Source organism: Myodes glareolus, chromosome 19, assembly GCF_982192425.1.
Source record: "Myodes glareolus chromosome 19, mMyoGla1.1, whole genome shotgun sequence".
NCBI lineage: Eukaryota > Metazoa > Chordata > Mammalia > Rodentia > Cricetidae > Myodes > Myodes glareolus.
Window position 1 is genome coordinate 4680388 of NC_142044.1, and position 19613 is coordinate 4700000.

Here is a 19613-nt window from a genome sequence, read left to right on the forward strand (position 1 = left end):
ATGACAATCAAAATGATAGATTGTTAAAATTAATTCTAAAGTGTTTATAATAAAAAGTTGTCCTCAATTCAGTTTCAATCCCAGTTTTGCTTTGTTTTGTTTTTTGAGACAGGATTTCTCTGTGTGCAGCCCTAGCTGTCCTGAAGCTTGCTTTTTAGACCAGGCTGGCCTTGAACTCACAGAGACTGCCTGCCTCTGCCTTCCAAGTGCTAGGATTAAAGGCGTCCGCCACCACCGCCCAGCTCAGTTTCTTTCTTTTTCTTTTTTTTTTAAATTTGTTTAACTTTATTTTATGTGCATTGGTATAAAGGTGTCAGACCCCCTGGAGCTGGAGTCACTGACAGTTGTGAGCTGCCATGTGGGTGCTGGGAATTGAACGTGGGTCCTCTGGAAGAGCAGCCAGAGCTCTTAACCCCTAAGTTGTCTCTCCAGTCCCATTTTAAAAAATGTGTAGCCCAGGCTGGCCTCGAACTCTTGATCCTCCTGCCTCTGCCTCCTTCAGCAGATCCTACTGGCGAGCGCCACCACAACAGGCCAGTTTCACTTTTTAAAGGCAAATATTTTCAGTTATTTGGTTCTTCCTACTGGTATTTGTTTCCTTGTTTGTAAGTTCTGTGCTTATATATCTGTTTTGTGAATTATCCGTTTGGGATATTTTATTTCAACAACCGAAAATTTTGGTTTATGACACCCTGTGCCCCCCATGAACGCCTTCTCTTTTATCGTCTTCACAGTGTGATTATAGAACCAATTTCCTTATGTAATAGGCAGGCAAAATAGACTTTTATGTCTCTGAGATTCAGTGAGGTTTCCACAGCTGGAAACAATAGGCATGAAGAACCCTCACAGAGATTCTTCACAATCCATGTGGGGACCACAAATGAGATGGCTTCCAAGTGACTCTTGTAGTCAAGGCCACCAACCACCCCTAGTCCGGAAGAGATGGCTGAGAATTTTCCCGGGACTCTAGGAAGAAAGCCGTGACTTTGCTTTGGGCCGTACTATGGTTGCTGTGCTTTCCTCTCTTAAGTATTGGATGGGAGAAGACTGCTTCTCGTGATGAGTGGGTTCCCCACGAACTCCCTAGAGACCAGTATGCGGCACTAGGTGTTTGGGAGGACTCACATCTGGAAACCGGTAGCGCAGAAGATTCGGGTGGGGCAGGATTTCAAGCTGTGGTGGGAGAAGGAACAGAGTTTCCTGTGGATCGGAGCCTCTAGAAGAAAGCTTTCACCGCAGGCATGCACTCACGCACGCACGCAGGCACGCACACATGCACGCACACACGCCATGACAGTACCACCCAGAAGGGTGAAAAGCGGCTTCAACAAAGGGTGGACCGCAAGCCAGGTCCCTGGTCAGTACACCTACAACATCCCAATCGCCGGGAAGGTCCTGTGAGTCGGCCTTGGTCATGTGATACCTTGAGAAGGCACTCGGCAGAGGATGCCGTGCAAGTCAAGAGCTTGTAATTCCATGTGTGCAAGCGTTCCATGTCTTCCCCAATTCTGGAGAATTACAGATGGCCCGCAGCCGGGCGAGGGAGATGGAGTTTCAAGACATTCACTCTCTGCCTAAGGTTGCCAGATCTAACAAAGAGAGATGGTTCGGCCCTTAAGGGTACTTGCTGCTATGCTGGGTGGTGGTGGTGCACGCCTTTAATCCCAGTACTTGGGAGACAGAGGCAGGAGGATCTCTGTGAGTTTGAGGCCAGCCTGGTCTACAGAGTGAGTTCCAGGACAGGCTCCAAAGTTACAGAGAAACCCTGTCTCGAAAAAAACAACCAACCAACCAACCAACCAACCAAAGAGTGTTTGCTGTTCTTCAGAGAACTTGAGTCCATACCCACAGTGAGAGACTCGAAACTGCCTGAACCCCAGCTCTAGGGAAACCAGCATCCTTTTCTGTTGTCTGTAGATGACATGTGTACAGGCACACACAAACACACACTAACACATGCACACACTCAGATAAAAAAAATGAGTCTAAAAATTCCTGGATGCCTAGCTAACTTTGAATTTGAAATAATGAACACCTTTTTGGTGCGAAGATAATGCTGTGTGTTATTTAGGACTGATTCCCCTAAATGTATGCGTTCCTCTCTAAAATTTGCATCTAGCTGGGGACAGGCCGTATCTTATTTGACATCCCTACCCACACTTCTTGCCCATCACAAACTTGAAGCCATGTCAGCCCAAACTGTGGGCAAAGAGACACAGAAATTGGATAAGAACTGGGTGTTATGACATTAGACTAAAATAAACTTTGGGTTCCCCAGGAGGTGGGGGGAGACCACTTATTAATAACACAAGAATAGAAAGGCTATACAAACTGATACTGCCTCTGTGGTGATGAAGAACTGAGGTGACAGAGAGGTCTGCAGCTGGGACATTCCCAGTCCATTTTGTTCGCTGGCCAGTTACATTTAGAGTATTAATATTACATAAATATTATGCGTGGCCAAACCAGGCTATGGATCAGATTGCATTTCTTACACAACTTTTAATTTTTTCCCTTTAACAAGCATCTAGTCTTAGCATTTTTCACGTTTAAAAGCCATTTGTGTTTCTTTTTCTGGGAATTGCTTATTCAGGCCCTCAGCTGGGTTCTCAAGTTGCCTCTTACTCATTTATGAAAGTTTCTTTAGATGCAGAAGAAAAAAAACAAATGAAACTGAAAGACAGTTCTCACGGAGAATTGAAAACCGTGAGTGGCAGAGTGTGGGGGAGCTTTTTGCTTCCCTTTTCAAATTTATTGTACCTTCACATATCTATACCTACATCTACATCTCTATATAGACAGGCTTGGATCACACCCCATTACTATCTTCTTAGCCTCCCACAGAAACCCTTCTCCTCCGAGTGAGAAACCCCACCCTTACATTCATGTCTTTCTTTGTGGCCCACTGCATCTGGTTAGAGTTGGCTTCATGTGCATGGGTAGGGAGTTATTTACTTCAACAAAGGCAATTACCCAATGTCTATACCACTAAGGAATATGACTTCTCATCTCATAGCAACCATTAACTGCCTATGACTCCTTTGGAAGGCGTGGGCTCTTATGACCCCTGTCCTCTTCCACAGTGGGTCATTGACTTGCCCAGTCTTGCGTCAGTGGGTAGCCACTACTCCTGTGAGTTCACGGGTATAACAGCCATGACACGTCCAGGAGACTGACCCACAGCGTGGTTTCTCATTGCTTGGCTCTTACGCTCTTCCCATCCCCCTTACCTAGGTTTCCTTGCGCCTTGGATGAGGTAATTGTATACAAGGGGTGCAGAAAGAACCTGCCAACAAGACTGCCCCATGACTCTGTGACAGAGAAAGGCAATCAGAGAATGGTTGTTTGAAAAGAAATGGCCCCCAAAGGGAGTGGCACTATTAGGAGGTGTGGCCTTGTTGGAGGAGGTGTGTCACTGTGGGGGTGGGCTTTGGGGTCTCTTTTGTTCAAACTTCCCTCAGGGTGATTGTCTGTCAACTTCCTGTTGCCTGCAAGATGTAGGAGTCTCAGCTATTCCAACATCATGTTTGTCTACATGCTGCCAGGCTCGCTCTCGTGATGATAATGGACTAAATCCCTGAAACTGTAAGCCACCCCAATTAAATGTTTTCTTTATAAGAGTTGCCATAGTCTGGTGTTTCCTTACAGCAATAAAAACCTTAACTAAGACAGATAGATAGCTGTCTCACAAGACGTGAGACAGGACAGGTGAGAGCTAGGAGTGGTTTGTCTCAGTTGTAGGAGAATGTGAAGATTTGTCAGAACATGTCATTTCTGCTGGACTTTAAAGGTTATTTGATAAGTAGGTGAAAACCCATAAAACTAAAGGAAATAGTTCTCAGCATAAATGCATAATCATTGCAGCCATGATTTTTAAAAAGTGAAGAAGAGTCCTCTTTTTGTGTTTGTTTGTTGTTATTATTATAGCTTTGCATATATATGCAATCACAGAGTACAGAGGGCCGGTCCCACCTGTGTAGTATGAGGGGCCGGCTTGTTGGGGTTTCTGTCCCGCCCGGTACCCCAACAGCCGGCAAATCCCAAAGAGAAATTACACACAGGACTCCATAAGGTTATAAACTGATTGGCCCATTTGGTCAGGCTACTTATTAGCTCTTATAACATATATTACCCCATTATCATTATCTATTTTAGCCACATGGGCTCAGTACCTTTCTCAGTGTGACAGCTTACATGTTGCCTCTTCGGTGGTCTGTGCAGGAGTGGCTGAGAGAGAGCTTCTGCTTCCAGAATACTCCCAGTCTCTTTGCTCCACCCCTACTTCCTGTCTGGCTTTCCCGCCTATACTGCCTGCCTGGCCAATCAGCGTTTTATTAAAATATGATTGACAGAATACAGATAATTCTCCCGCACCATTTCCCTCTTTTTTTTTTTTAAACAAAGGAAAATACCCATAATCCATTTGTTGGGAATGTGGGCGTAGTATTTCAGGCTACTTCCTGCTGGTTGGGGGCGCTGACAGTCTTAAGGGGACCTAAAGAAAATTTAGAGTTATAATCAAGTCATGACTGGAGTATCCTGTGAGTCTCGATCATCTCAGGCAGCAGTCTTGGATCAGTTCTGGATGTAGACCTCTGTCATCTGGGCCATCTGTTCCTATCGGAGATTTTTCAGGTGGCCTCCCTTGGTCAAAGGTGATTATTCTTAACTCTGAATAAATCCAGAGTCTCTCGTTTTCTGTGGAAACAAAAGCAAAATCTCTTCTCCAAAGTAACATACCTTTTGACTTCAGTTTTGAAGCCAAGGTATTTTCAAAATGCCTATCTTGGGTTAGTTCAGCAGCATTTATAAACAAAAGTCTTTTAGCAGTTGTTGCTCCTTCCTCAGCAATCAAACAATTTAAAGAGAGCATAAAAGCATACAGTATGAAGATTCTCTGTGCATTTTCCATCTTTATGTGGCTTTATTTTAACCTCTATTTCTTTTATTTTTACTTTTACTTTTTGAGACAGGATCTTTGTATATCTTTGTCCTGGAATAACACTGTAGACCAGGCTGTCTTTGAACTCACAGAGATCCTCCTGTCTCTGCCTCCCCAGTGCCGGGATTAAAGGTGTATGCTACCACACCTTGAACTCACAGAGATCTGTCTCTGCCTCCCAGGCATTGGGATTAAAGGCGTGTACTACCACACCTTGAGGTCACAGAGGTCAATCTACCTCTACCCCTTGAAGTCACAGAGGTCAATATGCCTCTGCCTCCCAGGCATTGGGATTAAAGGTGTGTACCACCACACCCAACTACTCTCTTTCTTTCCTTTTAACTTTAAGAATTTTAACTTTTAGCCTGCATATACACACTGTAAACCATTTAGAGGTTTTCTTCCTCTTTGAATCTCTCTTTACTGTATGTTTTTCTTTTTCTGACCATATGAGTCTTTAATTTACTAAGCAATATGGAGAGCTGTGGCTTTGACGACTAGATCCAGCTCATTCCTTAGCTTTCCAGACTCATAGCTGAGATACCAGCCACAGCTGTGTTCACTGCCACAACTTGTCGTGTTTCAAGGTCCTTGCTAGCAAGCAAGCTGCATCATTCTGCTCACAGACCACACTCAGTCGGACTGCCTGCCTGCAAGAGTCAGAGTTTGTCCTGGCAGGACAGCCCAGAAAGCCGGCACTTCAAAACAGCACAGCTTTTTCCCTGCTACGACCGAAAAGCATGCGCTCAGCTCTCCACCAACAGCATCCAAGTGTTTCGTGGCAGGACCTCCCAATGAGCTGCAAGATTTTGCAGCCAAGGCTGAGTCAAGAAGCCTCTCCTAGATGAGAGCACTTGCCCGCCTCTAGCAAGCAGAGCAGAACCGAAAAACTGCTGCCACCAAGAAAACATACCCCACTCTACTCTTTCCCAAACTCTCCCAGGCCTTCCGTGGACTCACCTATCCACGTCTGGGCGCCATATGTAGTATGAGGGGCCGGCTTGTTGGGGTTTCTGTCCCGCCCGGTACCCCAACAGCCGGCAAATCCCAAAGAGAAATTACACACAGGACTCCATAAGGTTATAAACTGATTGGCCCATTTGGTCAGGCTACTTATTAGCTCTTATAACATATATTACCCCATTATCATTATCTATTTTAGCCACATGGGCTCAGTACCTTTCTCAGTGTGACAGCTTACATGTTGCCTCTTCGGTGGTCTGTGCAGGAGTGGCTGAGAGAGAGCTTCTGCTTCCAGAATACTCCCAGTCTCTTTGCTCCACCCCTACTTCCTGTCTGGCTTTCCCGCCTATACTGCCTGCCTGGCCAATCAGCGTTTTATTAAAATATGATTGACAGAATACAGATAATTCTCCCGCACCACACCTGTAGTCTGGAGCCATCGCCGAAGAGTTTGGGAAGGGCACGTCTGTGTACTTCCTCCTATATTCCTGCGTTGGGCACACATGGATAAAGTACAGGATTACATGCATCATGTCTGTCTGGCATTTCTTTTTGTTTGCCCTTCCTGTGAATTCCCAACCCCAGATTTGGTTTTGTTTCATTTTCTGTGGATTTTTTTCTGTTTGTTTGTCTGTTTACTTACTTTCATTAGACATGGTCTCACTAGGTTTCCCATGCTTTCCTCATACGCATGATAACCCTACTGCCTTGGTGAAGCCGTTGGTTTTTTTAAAAAATAAAAAATTTGTCAGAGGGCTATTGGAACCATTAAATGTGACTGGCTGGCTGCACTTTGTAAAACCAACCGGCTGAACAACCGCCTGGAGCTGAGCTGCGTGTGAGGCAGGGAGCCATGGGAAAACTGACATCTACCAGCTAGGGGCCTTAGCAAGTGACTCTGCTTTTCCAGCTTCTTCCATTGCCTGAAGGAAACTGTCTGGGAGCTCAACGGAACTGCCCCCAAACACCGAGCACTGTGTCAGCAACGTGACTGTCCCTCGGCGGGCATTTACATTCTTCCCGACAAGGCTCTGAATAGCCTACATTACAGACCATGGATTTAATCTGTACACCGACCAGATTTTTCTCTTAACCCCATTCTGTCACTGATCCACAGAACCACAAAGATGAGCTTGCACGATGCATGGGGGTAAAGGCAAGACATTTGAGTCAAGTTTTAATACAGAACTGTTGTAAGGAGGCAGCTTGTTAGTTTCCCAGCCGCCCGGCAGCTCAGACCCAAAATAATCACACAAAAACTGTATTATTTAAATCACTGCTTGGCCCATTAGCTCTAGCTTCTTATTTGCTAACTCTTACATCTTAATTTAACCCATCTCCATTAATCTGTGCATCACCATGAGGTCGTGACCTACCAGCAAAGTTTCAGCATCTCTGGCTCTGGCTCCAGGACTTCTCTCTGACTCCACCCCCTTTCTCCCAGCATTCAGCCTAGCTTTCCTCGCCTACCTCTATTCCCTGCACAGGCCCAAGGCAGTTTCTTTATTAACCAATGGTATTCCAGCATACATCACCTCCCACATCACCTCCCCTTTTCTAATTAAATAAAAAAGAAAGTTTTAACTTTAACATTGTAAAGTTACATATAACAAAACAGTTATCAAGAAAGAATTATAGTTACAATATTTATATTTGCTTTATCTTTCATGATAACTAAGAAAAACTATATCTATAACTACAAATTCTTCAACTCTATCAAAGACTCCAGAAGGATATAATTTTACTTAAGTAAACAGGAAGTGCATTGTAAGCAAGTTCCAAAACTCTAGAAATGACAGAGACATCTCGCTGCCCAGACAGTCACCCAAAGTTCTTCTGTACCGTTGGGGCATCCAATCTTCAGTCTACAGGCCTATAGTATCCAGCACACTTTTTCATAAAGCAGGAAATTTCAAAGACAAGTTCTCCTATATGGGCAGTTTGTCAGTCACTTTCTTCTGTGTCCTGCAGAATGTCTCGCAGACTCTTTCATGAAGCAGGAACCCTGAAGGATTGTCTGACCTTTAGGCAAGTTCAGCAGTCATTACTCTGTGGGTCCTGCATGTCCAGTTTATGCAACATACCATCCAGCAGTCCAGGCAAGAGCAGTGTCTTGCCCAAATGGCTAACCAACTCCATCCAAATGGAGCCTCTTTGATGCCCATCATCCTCTTGAACTAGATTGGTGCTGCCAGGAGCAGATGTGTCTCATTGTCATGAAAAGTCCTAAGTTCTTAAACATTTTAAATGCCATATTTTGTAGACTTGAAGGTTTGAAGAATGTCTATCTATCTGAAATACATCTCTGTATATCTAGAAAATCTAACAAGCTTGACTATTACAGATGATTATCTATTAACATATATTTCTTAATTATATGTTACATTTTTAAATGAGCTGCACAAACACAATATTTTAATCAAGAGCAAAAATACACATATAATAAAATTGACTTTAACTTTGTATCAATAAAGCAAGATCCATACCAATGCAAATCTCTATACAGGGCCATCCAAGAAGCTGCCTTCCCAGTGAGCACAGGGGCAGAGCAGAACAAGAACGCAGGATGTTGTGTGTGCCGGGTGATGTCGCTGAGACTAAACAGAACTGGCGTCTCTGAGACATGCAAAGGCCTTTTCTTCTAGGGCCCTGGGATTCTGAGCAGCAGCCCTTCCTGCATGTCATTTATCCTCGAGAAGTAAGTAAATTAGACAGCGAGGCAGGAGAATCTGTTGGTCTCATTGCACTTCTGAATTGAATTTATAAATGAAAATAAGAAGAAGAGAACATCCCAGGCTCTTCTGAGAAATTATTGACAAATGGGGGCTCGATTGACAGCTAATCTGAAATGCAGTTCTTCAGTCTGTTGTTCTCTAAAAGCATCTCCAAATTTGCATTTTAAGCTATTTGTTTTGGTAATGTTTAATTTTGCACAAGAACAAAGGAATTCTTTGAAAGGAATTATGTGTGAAAATTAGTTGAGCGCTTTTGCCACAATTTACAACTCCCGTGCAGTGACAGTCGTCTGAACAGTGACAATGACCTTACACTAGTCTCATTATTTCAGAGATGCCACAGAGACCCGACCCCAGCAGCCAGAAGGAGGAGAAATTAAACACTGCTGTGGAGTGTGTCATCAAAGCAGAACCCTAAGGTCGTGAGCAAAATGAGAAGAAAACACGAATGTCCCACAGCCTGCGTCGTGATCGCTGCAGCTCTTTCCTGGTGAGGACAGATGACAAATGCTCATGTGTAAAGGAGGACAAAGCTAAGCATGAATCATACCCAACTTCCTGAGGAAAAGTTAAGCCAAGACGTGCACATGTGAGCTTTAAAGGGATACTTACTGCAACTGTTGACCTGAGACGACGGTTTGGTCTAAAGAGCTGGGATCTTTATTAACAACAGGAGCAGGAGGAAAGCCCACAATACAACAGTCAGTAAAGGCCTGCGACATGGTGCCAAACTGTCTGCTAAAATGTCTCGGCTGCTGTTGTTACAGCTGAGACAGACTCGCTGTGTAGTCTCAACTCCCTATGCAGACCAGGCTGGCCTCTGCCCGAGCGCTAGGGTTAAAGGTGTGTGCCCCACACCCAACCACAGTTTTTATTGTTGTCTCAATACTGGGGATTGAACCCAGGGCCTTACATGTGGAAGGCAAGCTCTCCACCCTTAAGCTACAACCCCAGTCCTATCTTTAACAATGATTTTACATAAATTCAGGCCATCAGCCTGTCTTTATCCACTAAGCCATCGCATTGGCCCCGGACTGCCTTCTTCCCATTGGTGCCTCTTCCAGCCTTGGGAAGCCCCTGCTGCAATGGGAAATGGTCTCAGAACCATTTAATGGGCTGAGAATGTGGCTGTGGTGTGCATGCTCGACCCCTAACAGGACAGGAGTATTCCTGTCAGATCCAAAGGGAACTCCAGTTTTCCCAACTCCAAAAGGCAGTCCGTATATCCAGAAATGAGTTTGAGCTGGACTCTATGGTTTCTGGCAGTTAGATAAAAGTCAGCATCCTCAGGAATTTGTGAACCTGGTTCCCATCTGCCAAAAGGAGTCATTTCCTTTACATTTGACTACCTGTGATGGCTGTCAGCATATCACAGTACATGCTGGCCTCCAGGCTCCCTCAATGTCACAAGTACCTGTTATACACTTTAATGTCCACTAGTATTCTAGCTCTTCTCACCTCCTCCTCTGCCCTAAACTCCCTCCAGCTCCGGCACTTCCCCCCCTCAGCTCCTCATCCGTCTTATAACCCAGCTAGTCTCACTATTCTCTGCTCTGCTGCGCTCACTCTACTCATCAATCCATCCATCTATTATCTGTCTGTCTGTCTGTCTGTCTGTCTGTCTATACCTATCCATCTAGCTATCTACCGTCTATTATCTATCTGCCTACCTATCTATCTATCATCTATTTATCTACCTATCATGTATCTATACATCTCTAATATATCTGCCATTTATGTAAGGATCATTTATCTGTCTGTCTGTCTGTCTGTCTATCTATCTATCTATTATCTAGCTGTCTCATGTTCCTGACCTGAGTTCACAGTAAGAAAACACCTCACTACATCATCCAGGCTGGTCTTGAACTCATAATCCATTTGGCTCAGCCTCCTGAGTGCTCTGATTGCAGGCACACATGACACCACCCCCAGACATAATCTTTGAGCTAAGGCTAGAGTGAACGTTAGCCAGGAGTACCAACTTGGATGGGGAGGAAGACAAGGCGGCAGCAAGCTGCAGCCTGGTTTGAGGAGAGGTCCTAGGGAGGAAAAATGAGAACTGGGAGCCCAGGATGCCTCTCTGTGAACTGTTCCACACCTTGAAATGATTCTCATTCTCCAAAAGAATTCACGAGTGTCATTCATTAGACCTGCATTGAAAAAATGTGGTGTGATCTGAATATTAATTAAGCACCAGAGGAAAGAGACTCTTCTCTAGGTCGGGACGATCAGAACAGCGTGTCAGCTGCTTCCTATTAATTACTTATTTTCTGTATTCGTTCACTTCGCACTCATCACACGTCAAACGGTGGTAAGAGTTCTATTAGGAAGCTCACGGAGTGCCCCAAATAGCCCGGGGATGTTACATAATGAATGAAGTTCATGCTCTTTCTATCTTCAGAGGCTTTTTGTTTCAGCAGGACTCACATCTTACCGATGACAGAGTAATTAGGAGCACAGTGTCTGCTGCGAGCTTCTAGAACAGTCTGTCCAGGTGATATTTCACAGCTTCTGGAGACCTTACTAAACAAGCCTCGCCTTTCTTCTGCTGCTGCCCAGGCCCAAGGGAGCAGAGACTTGTGCCATTCCACGTAGAACCCAAGGCCACGACCGAGGAAGGCATCCCTGCCTGAGACATCTGGAATATTCAGGAGGTGTGGGAGACTTCTTGTAGCCACAGAAGGCTGACATATGGAATTCTCCAAGCCGTCAATCACAGACAAGTGTCCAATCCTCCTTTGCACATCCACATCTGGCTATGAGGTCCTCTGTGCTGGACACCAAACTAACCCAACTGTGGCCGATGACAGAAAGACCTATGCAAATAAATGAATGAATGAATGAATGCCTTCAAAATTGACAGAAAGGGAAAGTCAAGGATAGTGGCTAGCCGAACTCATTGTAATTAGGACTATGACTGTCTTAGGCCAAGAATGTCAAAAGAAGCAGACAAATGAAGATCCACCTTTGCCACCGAAGATTTGCCACAGGTAGGTCAACCATGCTCCCGTGGAAGGCCACATATCCGTGTATGTATGTCCAGCACAGGTTAGACCTGATGAGTGAAAATAGAAAGGACACAAAGTTGGATAGGGAAGGGCCTGGGGGTGGATCTGGCAGGAGCTGGGCGAGGGGTGAATATGCATAAAAACCACTGTGGGAAATCCTCAAAAAGCTAATAAATACCTTTTAATTAAATAATAATGCTGGGAAGCCAGGCATGGTGGCTCATGTCTTTAATCCCAGCACTGCAGAGACAGAGGCAGGAGGATGTCTGTGAGTTCCAGGACAGCCAGGACTACACAGAGAATGTGGATGTCACAGCTCTGGAAGGAAAGATATCCCGACTCATCCGGAGGTCAGGCCATATCTGAAGCTGGGGTGTGGTAGGGGATGGTTTCCCGGACGTAGCAATCCTGCTCCTCTCTGAGAGTGAACAGGTACAGCTGAGCTCCCAACACCCACCAGAGCTATTGTTTCTTCTTCTGCTCTGCGCCAGCCAAGATGTCACTTCTTCTGCTTTACTCTGCTCCAAGGGGAAGCCCCTGCGGAAGTGTAGCAATCTCCTCCGACTCAGGCGAAAAGTTACTTTTTCTGCTCCACTCCTAAGGGAGTTTCCCCACAGATGTAACTGTTTCTTCTGGTATTTTTTTTTTTTTTCCTGCTCAGCCTCCCAAGAGAATGTCTCAGCAAAAGTTCTTCTGCTCTGCACCAGCTAAAGAAGATCTTCACTCAAAACTCTTTTGTTTAGGAAGAAGGAGTACAGGAGAATGGCTACCTCTGATGGGGTGGGAAACGACATTCAGCAACTGAACTTTACATAGAGCTTCTTAGGGGCAGAGTTCTCCCAGGGAGATTTTCTGCTCAGGGATTGGTTAGTTTTCCTACTCGGGGATTGGTTGGTTTATTTGGTCAGGGGCAGAGCTGGCTCTGATTTCAGGGCCTGTTTTAGCCTTTTGGCTCTATTTTCAGGGCTAAGGTGTATTATCTTTCACTGACTCTGGTTCTAGGGACAAAGTGTGTTTCTTTAGCTCTGGCTTCATTTCCAGGGTGTGTTTCTTTGCTTCTGGGTTCAGTACTAAAATGTTTCTTTCACTGGCTGGGGTTTCAGATCCAGAGCGTGTTTCTTTCCCTGGCTCTGGGTTCAGGGTCTGGTTGCTAGATTTTGTGCTCAGGGACTGGTTGGCTTCCTGCTCGGGGATTGTTTGGTTTCCATGCTCAGTTGCTCAGGGGCAGAGTTGACATTGGTGTCAGGGCCAAACTGGCTTTCTTTCAGTTTTTTTTTTTCCCTTTAGCTTTTTGGCTTATTTTTGGAGCCAGATCATGTTTCTTTCACTGACTCTGGTTTCAGGGCCAAAGTGTGTTTCTTTGGCTATGGCTTCAGAGTCAGGGTGTGTTTCTTAGGTTCTGGGTTCAGGGCTAAAGTGTCTCTTTCACTGTCTTGGTTTTCAGATCCAGGGTGTGTTTCTTTCATTGTCTCTGGTTTCAGGGCCAGGGTGAATTTCTTTGGTTGGCCCTTTTATCCTACCGAAAGACCCTGTAGGATAAGGCTGGGAATTGTAGTGTAGCTGGTAGACTGGTTGCCTAGCATGTACAAAAACCTTGATTCAGGCCCTCAAATCTCTTATGATGCGTGTGGTGCCACATGCCTACAATCCCAGCACTCAAGAGAAGACAGGGAGATCAGAAACTCCAGGTTATCCTCTGCTAGATAGTCATTTCTAGGTCAACCTTGGCTACATGAAACCTTTCCAAAAAAAAAAAAAAAAAAAAAAAGCAAACCCACCAAGGGCTGTTTACTCAGAATTTTCAGGTTGGGTGTCTGAAGTAAGGAACCCCCTGGCAGTTCTACTGCACACCAGAGGGAAGCCACACTGCCCTTCTCTGGAGCCCAGCTGTCTACACAGAGCTTTCTAGAGCTCTGCTTTGGTTGCAGTGGTTGACCAGCCTCTAGCATGTCACCAGTACTTCCACTAACTGCCCTTGGTGCCTCATTATCCCATCTAGAGACGAGATCACTTTTAGTCATCCTGTCTCTTTAGTTCCCTCTGCTCAGTGACGGTTTCTTAGAGCTCCTTTGTTCATCAGGACCTTAACGGTTTTGAAGATTCTTGCTGTGTGTCAGGTAAAATAGTTTCTGCTCGAATTGATCTGGTATTTTGTTTGTGCTTAGACTGGGGTTCTGGGTAGAGAGGAAACCCCAGAAGTCAGTTAGCCTCCTCACAGCCAAGGCACACACATCTGCATGGCACGTCGTCACCGAAGCTACCTTTGATCATCAAGTTTCTACACTTTGAGGTCTCTCTGTCCCCTGCTCTGATGCTGCAGTTTTTGTAAGCAAAAGCCATGACTGAAGGGGTAGCAAGAACTAAGCCTTGCTTCCTGCAGACTGGAGCATCTGTGCAGAGCATGTGGTATTTTTGGGATTCTGTGAGAGAGATGCAGCTTCTCTTTCCAGGGTGGCTGCGTGGGGGGAGTAGTCATCCTTTGCCCTGGGTTGCAATCCTCCGCTGTCTGTGCCATCGTCTGGCCATGAGGCACAGCACATGACTGTTTGCAATGCTCCCTCATGTTCAGCACTTTAGATGCTCTAGGCTCCCACCCATTCCTGCCCTTGTGCAGGATCCAGCCAGTTTTGGAGTTCTTGCTGTTTTGAAAAAAAGTTTACTTATGTGTATGTGTTCATCTGTGTTACGTTGTATGTACCACATGCATGCAGGAACCATTGGAGGTCAGAAGAGGGAGCTGGATCCACAGAACTAGAGTTACCTATGGTTTTGAACTGCCAGGTAGATGCTGGAAATGAGACTGCAGGAATGGTTAAGAAGTGCTCTTAACTGCTGAGCCATGACTCAAGACCTGTAGTTTTCCTTTCTCATCAGAACCATCAGCTCCCAAATAATGGTACAGAGACTTATCAATTATGAGAGCTTGGTTTTAGCTTAGGCTTGTTTCCCACTAGTTCTTATAACTTAAATTAACCCATATTTTTAAATCAATGTTCTGCCTTGTGTCTCATTACCTAGTCTCCATACTGCATGTCCTGTTTCCCCTTTGTCTCACTAGGGGAATCCCTAGCATGCCTTGATTCATCCGTCTGACTTCCTCTCTCTACCCAGAAGTCCTACCTATTCTCTCCTGCCTAGCTATTGACCATTCAGCTCTTTATTAAAGAAAAAACAAGAAGGTAACTTGGGCAGAAACATACCTTTACAGTATACACAAATATTCTGCATTTTTCCCCCTTTTTGTCTAAATAAAAAGGAAAAGGTTTAACTCTAACACAGTAAAACTACATATAATAAGAACAGTTATGAGGTAAGGATTACATTCACAATGTCCAGAGTACAAAGTTTATGCCCAAACCATTTTCTATCATAACTTGTATTACTAACCAAAATCTATCTTTTTAGACCTCAAAATTTCTTATTTTCCAAGATAAGCAACTTAAACTTTTATCTCTCTCAACCTTATACATTTTATTGCTCTTTTTGTGAAATTATTTTCTGAATTTGCTAACAAGGAAAACTATATAACTATGACTGTCTAGTCATCAACCCTATCGTAGACCTGATAAGGATAAGCTATTACCTGAGTAAACAGGAGGTGCAGAGCAAACAACTTCCAAAGCGATAGAAACGGCAGAAACATCTGGCTGCCTAGACAGTCACCCAAGGTTCGTCTGCAATGTTAGGGCATCCATTTTCAATCTTTAGGCCTAGAATATCTGACAGGCTTTTTGTGAAGCAGGAGCTTTGAAGGATTCTCCTACTTTGTCTTGGCAGAGTTCGGCAGTTGCCTTCCTTTGTGTTCTGCTCGTCCAGTTTGGACAGCACACTGCCAGCCGTCAAGGCAAGGGCAGTTTCCTGGCCAGTGGCTAACTCTGTCATAAGTGAAAGCAAACTCCACATGGTGGTTCTTCAATGCTAATTGTCCATTTTTGAAGTAGACTTGTGCTGCCAGGAGCAGACATATCTCACTGTCATATAAAGCCTATGTTATTAAAGCATCTTAAATGCCGTATTCTGTAGGTCTCTGAAGTGTTTGAAGACCATCTGTATATCTAAAATGTATCTGTTTGACCTTGAAAACATATCTATGTGACTACAAGTTTCATTGTTATGTATGACTAACTACTAATCTATATTTTTTAATTATCCTGAGTAATTTATAATAATAGCTTTCAAGGACTAGAAATTTACATTAGATTACTAATCGACCCACACAAGTACAATACTTTAAACAAGAGTAGAAATATATGTACAGTATAACAAAATAACCTTAAATTTGTGTCAATATATAGAAATCCATACCAATGTAAAATATTTAAGATTTGCAGTTGCTTTTTTTTTAGTTTAAAAGTAGATTCAATAATACACCCTTTTATTCTATCATTCCTATATTCCCCCTTTTTCTTTTCAGACAGAGATCTTGAATCCAACTTATTCTGCTTAGTTTTTTTCCCCTGACCATGACTGATAAAACTTGTACTCAATCCCCCTAAACATCCATAACCCACCAAATAACCAAAGCCACCCACCCTATCTCTTGGTAATGTGGGTGTTGTGTTTTCTAGACTGCTTCCTGTTGTCTGCAGATGTAGCCAATATTTTCAGGAGGTTTCCTCCAATTATATCTGTTCTTTATTAATTTTGAAGAAATCCATTGCTTTTTGTTTCCTGTGGAAACACAGGTGTAACCTCTCCCCAGCTCAGCGTGTGTCCTTCACTCTCCAGCATTTAAAACCTTAAAGTCAACAAGCAACATACAGGATCCAGGCGCCCTGGATTTCTCATCCTTATGTGAGTTGTATTATTATTATTATTATTACTTTACTGTTTATTTAAAGACTTTTAATTTTTAAACTATTTTTCTATGATTGCCTATAATGATCCTGTTTTGGTTTTGTTTGTTTTTTAATTTTTTTAAATTTTATTTTATTATTGTAAGTGTATGGGTGTTTTTTGCCTGCATTTATGTCTGTGTAACACTCGCACATCTGGTGTGCAGGTGGCCAGAAGAGGATGTTGGAGCCCCTGCAACTAGAGTTACCTGTGGTTGCAAGCTGCCATGGCTGAGTCATTCCTCCCAGCCCCATCCCACCCCATTTGTTTCACTTTGTTTTTTGAGACAAGGTATTGCTCTCTAGCCCTGGTTACCTGGGATTTGCTAAGTAGGCAATAATTTGGGGTTATGCACCTGCCTTGGCTTCTGCATGCTGAGATTATAGTTGACATAGCTGCCCACTGCTTGCATTTCTTTTTTGAAACATAAGTTCCTGCCTTCTGTCTCCAGAGATTTAGATCCAATTTGTCTAAGGAGGACCCCAATAATATGGTTTTATTGTTGTTTCTAATAAAGTAAAATGGACTGGGAGTGTAGCTTGGGATAGAGCCCTTGTCTAGCATGGACTCTGAGTTCAGTCCTCAGCCCTGAAAAACAACCATACCCAGTAATACATGCTTAAGATAAAAGTCAATTTAGATAGTGCAGCAATGCAATGGTTTTATACACACACATACATGCACACACGCAACATACGTGCACATGCACACATACATGCACACATGCACACATACATGTACATACACACATACACATTTGTATTTTGAATTTTTGTATATATGGAGTGTGTGAACTGCCTATTCATGCTTTTGTTCTTTTCTCCTATTGGGTTAATCAGCTTGTGACATTTAACTATAATCAGCTCTAATCTCTTTTTTTATTTTTCTCTTCCAGCTTTTTTAGACAGGGTTTCATACAGCACAGAGTGACCCTGAACTCCTGATCTTCCTGCCTCTGTCCCCCGAGTGCTAAGATTACATGTGTGTGTTTCTTTATTCTATTTTTCATTGTCGTGACCAATGCCAGACCAGTGATTCTGTGATGGCAAGGAAGCCCGCTGTTTGACACAGAAGAGCTTACACCATGACAGGCAGGAAGCAGAGAGAGAACTCTGTGCTCACAGGCTCTCTGCTTTTCTTTGGACTTCCTTGGGGGCTCCAGCCTATGAGGTAATGCTGTGTACATTGGAGTGGGTCTTCACCCCTTAGCTGACCATCTCTGGAAATGCTCCCTGCAGCCCTTGCAGATAGATACCCGGGAAGTACATTTTACTAACCCCAGGCACTTCTCGGCACAGTCAAGTTGATAATTAAGATTAACCATAGACCTTTGTCAGGCTCACACCCAGACATATCTCCCTGCGCAACAACACTCTGTTCCTGGCCCTGAAAAGGTCCGTGTGCTTCCCATAAGGCAAAGTGCATTCAGTTCCTCCTCCAGAGTTCTCATAGTCTAAATGGTTCCAGTAATGGCCCAAGTCTCCTCTAGGACTCAAGGCAAATTCTTAGCTGTGAGGTCCCTGTAACTAGAAAACCAAGTGACACATTGCCCAGACAGCGGCACACGGAGGATAGGAAAGAAGCAGAGGAAAGTGAAACCAGAGCAAGACCAAAGCCCAGCAGGGCAAACGCTAAACCCTGCAGTCCCGTGCCTGGCATTCTGGTCGTGTGGTATGGAGATCTGACCTCCAGCGGATGTCAACAGCCGGCCTCTGTGTTCTGGGCAGTCTCAGCCCAAGTGGCCTGCCTTTGCCTGTGGCTTTTGGTGACAGATGTTCCGTTCTTTTAACCTTTTCAACATCCCGGGGCTTCACATCATCATTCTTCAGGGCCTCACCCCCTGTCATGTGTGGCCCGCTCTCCCAAGCCTTGCTTTGAAATCTGTGTGGAAGCCTCCATGAGCTGATAGCTTTTACATCCTGTGCCTGGAAAACCAGCACCACAGGGACAGCCCTAAAGTCTGCCATCAGCTCCAGCGGTAGATAACGCCCTCCTCCCCCTGCCCCGACTGTTGCTGCAATAGCTCCAGTGTCTGGGTGGGTGAACATGGAGGAACACGTCCCTATGAAGCTCTGTGTGAGCAGGCCACCCTGGAATTTTCTTTTCACAAGTGAGTCTCCAGCTTTCTGCCCCGATCCTGCAGCACAGCTAGCCTGGCCAGTTCCCCAGAGGCCTTCAAGATGTCTTTCCCCTTATCCTGCGGCAAAGCGCATCTCTGCAGCTGCCGTGTTCTCCTGGCCACCAACTTTGTTGTGCTCCATTTCTGGTGAGGGTTTTCAGGTCTTTCTGCTCTGCTTTTTAAAGAGAATCTCATCTCTCTGGCTAAAATCAGCCTCTGATAAGTGTACCACAGCCTGGATGCTGGTTGCCTTGAAATGTCCTCTGTCAGATCAATCAGTCTCTCAATTTTATGCTCAGCCTCTGTCTGTGAAGAGACACCATGGCCATGGCAACTCTTATAAAGGAGGATATTTAATTGGGACTGGCTTACAGGATCAGAGGTTCAATCCATTATCATCATGGTGGGACATGGCAGCATGCAGGCAGACACGGAGAAGGAGCTGAGAGTTCTACACCTGGATCAGCAGGCAGCAGGAAGAGACTGTGAGCCACCAGGCCTGGCTTGGGCTTCTGAAACCTCAAAGTCCAACCCTCCCATGACACACTTCCTCCAACAAGGTACACCTCCAATAATGCCACTCCCTATGAATCTGTGGGGGCCATTCCCATTTAGACCCACCAAAGCCTCCCTGGTCCATCAACTTTAAATCCAACCTCCCTGAAAGGCTCAAGATAAGCATAAAATATAGCCAAGTTCTTTGGGATAATGTAGTACCCATGGCTTCTCTACAGCCCCATTCTTGATTTGAATTCCTATCTAACATCTCATGAGCAACCATCTTCACTGTGCACACTTCCATTGGCATTGCATGCTTTTGAGCGGGTACCAGAACTTACAGCATTCAGAGGCCTCTCTAACCTCCTTCTCCAAAAGCTTCTAAATCCCCCCACACAAACTTGTTCTATGGCTTCTGACCCACAGGATACCCGTAATGACCTCACAGAAGTACCTCCTTCCTGTTGGTTTTTGTTACTTTGACAATTACAGGACAGAAACCACTTTAAGTT

At 44.6% G+C, this 19613-nt stretch overlaps 1 long non-coding RNA gene across 2 annotated transcripts in view; it reads right to left on the reverse strand.

The window, feature by feature from the left end:
- Window positions 1–8236: 8236 nt before the first annotated feature.
- Window positions 8237–19613, reverse strand: part of LOC125415047 (uncharacterized) — an 87758-nt gene continuing 76381 nt past the window's right edge. The window contains exons 4-5 of one of the 2 annotated variants that reach the window (XR_015735580.1): window positions 11606–11695; window positions 8237–11456 (exon numbers count right to left, since the gene is read on the reverse strand). This is a non-coding gene — a long non-coding RNA (uncharacterized LOC125415047). Of the gene's footprint in view, window positions 11696–19613 lie in introns of both variants that reach the window. The other variant, XR_015735579.1, reaches the window with a different exon arrangement.